Below are 3,601 nucleotides of genomic sequence, written 5' to 3'. Positions count from 1 at the left end.
ATCTTGTCTTTCTGGTGGGCAGGTCCACGTCTGGTGGTGTGTTTGGGGATGTTGGTAGCCTTATTATGATTTTAGGCAGCCTCTATGCTAATGGATGGGGCTGTAGTCCTGTCTTGCTAGTTGTTGGGCATAGAGTGTCCAGCCCTGTAGCTTGGTGGTCGTTGAGTGAAGCTGGCTGTTGGTGTTGAGATGGAGATCTCTGGGAGATTTTTGCCGTTTGATATTACGTGGAACTGGGAGGTCTCTTGTGGACCAGTGTCCTGAATTTGGTTCTCCCACCTCAGAGACACAGCCCTGATGCCTGGCTGGAGCACCAAGAGCCTTTAGTCCACACGGCTCAGAATAAAAGGGAGAAAAAATAGAAAGGAAAGAAAGGAAGGAAGGAAGGGAGGGAGGAAGAAAGGAAGGAAGGAAGAAAGAAGATAAAATAAAGTAGGATAAAATAAAGTTATTAAAATAAAAATAATTATTAAGAAGAAAAATTTTATTAAAAAAAAAACGGTTCAGTCAGAACCCTAGGACAAATGGTGAAAGCAAAGCTGTACAGACAAAATCTCACACAGCAGCACACACATACCGTGTGTTCTCCCGGGGAAGCTGTCCCTGGATCCCGGGACCCTGGCAGTGGCGGGCTGCACAGGTTCCTGGGAGGGGAGGTGTGGAGAGTGACCTGTGCTCGCATACAGGCCTCTTGGTGGTGGCAGCAGCAGCCCTAGCGTCCCACACCCGTCTCTGGTGTCCGCGCCGACAGCCGCAGCTCTGGCCCGTTTCTGGAGCTCCTTTACACGGCGCGCTTAATCCCCTCTCCTCTCGCACCAGGAAACACAGAGGCAAGAAAAAGTCTCGTGTCTCTTGGGCAGCTCCGCGCCCGTCTCTGGAGCTCCTTTAAGTGGCGCGCTTAAACCCCTCTCCTCGCGCACCAGGAAGCAAAGAGGGAAGAAAAGGACTCTAGCCTCTTCGGCAGCTCCAGACTTCTCCCGGACTCCCTCCCGGCTAGCCGTGGTGCACTAAGCCCTTCAGGCTGTGTTCACGCCGCCAACCCCGGACCTCTCCCTGGGATCCTACCGAAGCCCGAGCCTCAGCTCCCAGCCCCCGCCCTTCCCGGCAGGTGAGCAGGCAAGCCTCTCGGACTGGTGAGTGCTGGTCAGCACCGATCCTCTGTGCGGAATCTCTCCTCTTTGCCCTCCGCACCCTGTTACTGTGCTCTCTTCTGTGGCTCTGAGGCTTCCCCCTCTGTCACCCGCAGTCTCCGCCCGTGAAGGGGCTTCTAGTGTGTGGGAACCTTTCCTCCTTCACAGCTCCTTCCCACTGGTGCAGGTCCCGTCCCTATTCTTTTGTCTCTGTTTATTCTTTGTTCTTTTTCCCTACCCAGGTACGTGGGGTGTTTCTTGCCTTTTGGGAGGTCCGAGGTCTTCTGCCAGCGTTCAGTGGGTGTTCTATAGGAGCAGTTCCACGTGTAGATGTATTTCTGATGTATCTGTGGGGAGGAAGGCGATCTCCGCGTCTTACTCTTCCGCCATCTTCCGCTTGTGTTTTTTTGAATTATGGTTTTCTCTGGGTATATGCCCAGTAGTGGGATTGCTGGGTCATATGGTAATTCTATTTTTAGTTTTTTAAGGAACCTCCATACTGTTTTCCATAGTGTCTGTATCAATTTACATTCCCACCAACAGTGCAAGATGGTTCCCTTTTCTCCACACCCTCTCCAGCATTTGTTGTTTGTAGATTTTCTGATGATGCCCATTCTAACTGGTGTGAGGTGATACCTCATTGTAGTATTGATTTCCATTTCTCTAATAATTAGTGATGTTGAGCAGCTTTTCGTGTGCCTCTTGGCCATTTGTATGTCTTATTTGGAGAGATGTCTATTTACGTCTTCTGCCCATTTTTGGATTGGGTTGTTTGTTTTTTTTAAATTGAGCTGCATGAGCTGTTTATATATTTTGGAGATTAATCCTCTGTTTGTTGATTCATTTGCAAAAATTTTCTCCCATTTTGAAGGTTGTCTTTTCATCTTGTTTATAGTTTCCTTTGCTGTGCAAAAGCTTTTAAGTTTCATTAGGTCCCATTCTTTTATTTTTGTTTTTATTTCCATTACTCTAGGAGATGGGTCAAAAAAGATCTTACTGTGATTTATGTCAAAGAGTGTTCTGCCTATGTTTCCCTCTAAGAGTTTTATAGTGTCTGGCCTTACATTTAGGTCTTTAATTCATTTTGAGTTTATTTTTCTGTATGGTGTTAGGGAGTGTTCTAATTTCATTCTTTTACATGTAGCTGTCCAGTTTTCCCAGCACCACTTTTCTTTTTTAAATAAATTTATTTGTTCATTCATTTATTTAATTTTTGTCTGCCTTGTGTCTTTGCCACTGCACACAGGCCCTCTCTAGTTGCTGAGAGTGGGGGCCAATCTTCACTGCGGTGCGCGGGCTTCTCATTGCGGTGTCCTCTCCTGTTGCAGAGCATGGGCTTTAGGTGTGCAGGCTTCAGAAGCTGTGGCACATGGGCTTCAGTAGTTGTGGCTCGCAGGCTCTAGAGCACAGGCTCAGTAGTTGTGGCACATGGGCTCAGTTGCTCCATGGCATGTGGGATCTTCTCAGACCAGGGCTCGAACCCATGCCCCCTGCATTGGCAGACTCCCAACCACTGTGCCACCAGCACCACTTATTGAAGAGACTGTCTTTTCTCCATTGTATATCCTTACCTCCTTTGTCATAGATTAGTTGACCATAGGTGCATGGGTTTATCTCTGGGCTTTCTATCCTGTTCCATTGATCTATATTTCTGTTTTTGTGCTAGTACTATATTGTCTTGATTACTGTAGATTTGTAGAATAGTCTGAAGTCAGGGCGTCTGATTCCTCCAGCTCCATTTTTTCCCCTCAAGATTGCTTTGGCTATTCGGGGTCTTTTGTGTCTCCATACAAATTTTAAGGTTTTTTGTTCTAGTTCTGCAGAAAATGCCATTGGTAATTTGACAGGGATTGCATTGAATCTGAAAGCTTTTTCTGCATGTATTGAGATGATCATGTGGTTTTTCTTCTTCAGTTTGTTAATATGGTGTATCACATTGATTGATTTGCATATATTAAAGAATCCTTGCATCCCTGGGATAAATCCCACTTGATCATGGTGTATGATCCTTTTCATGTGTTGTTGGATTCTGTTTGCTAGTATTTTGTTGAGGATTTTTGCATCTACATTCATCAGTGATATTGGTCTGTAATTTTCTTTTTCTGTAGTATCTCTGTCTGGTTTTGGTATCAGGGTGATGGTGTCCTCATAAAATGAGTTTAGGAGTATTCCTTCCTCTGCAATTTTTTGGAAGGTTTGAGAAGGATAGGTGTTAGCTCTTGTCTAAATGTTTGATAGAATTCACCTGTGAAGCCATCTGGTCCTGAACTTTTGTTTGTTGGAAGACTTTTAATCACAGTTTCAATTTCATTACCTGTGATCGGTCTGTTCATATTTTCTATTTCTTCTTGGTTCAGTCTTGGAAGGTTATATCTTTCCAACAATTTGTCCATTTCTTTCAGGTTGTCCATTTTGTTGGCATAGAGTTGCTTGTAGTAGTCTCTTAGGATGCTTTGTATTTCTGCGGTGTC

The sequence above is a fragment of the Physeter macrocephalus genome, chromosome 2 (assembly GCF_002837175.3).
Source record: "Physeter macrocephalus isolate SW-GA chromosome 2, ASM283717v5, whole genome shotgun sequence".
Lineage (NCBI taxonomy): Eukaryota > Metazoa > Chordata > Mammalia > Artiodactyla > Physeteridae > Physeter > Physeter macrocephalus.
This window is presented reverse-complemented; position numbering follows the sequence as displayed.